This window comes from Lolium rigidum, chromosome 3 (assembly GCF_022539505.1).
Source record: "Lolium rigidum isolate FL_2022 chromosome 3, APGP_CSIRO_Lrig_0.1, whole genome shotgun sequence".
Classification (NCBI taxonomy): domain Eukaryota; kingdom Viridiplantae; phylum Streptophyta; class Magnoliopsida; order Poales; family Poaceae; genus Lolium; species Lolium rigidum.
Genome location: NC_061510.1, coordinates 127,072,132 through 127,072,446, shown reverse-complemented (window position 1 = coordinate 127,072,446; position 315 = coordinate 127,072,132).

Here is a 315-nt window from a genome sequence, read left to right as displayed (position 1 = left end):
CGATCCCCTATACTTGTGGGTCATCAGATACCTAACCCACATAGACAACACAAGGGCACATATATGATGGGTTAGTTCATAAAGCATAATTGACAAGGCTTACCATACCACATGACTTCACGTGGCACATTCTTCATGCTTCATGTGTTGACCAAACTTGAATCTATTCTTCACTCTTTGTATTGGTCAACCTTTTATCTTCTCATGCTCTATCATACTATCTTGAGGTGTATAAAGAATTCTTCATTTGTTTGCATGCTCTAAATCTTAGTCAACCATAGCTCAACTTATGATACTATCATGACACCGACTTAG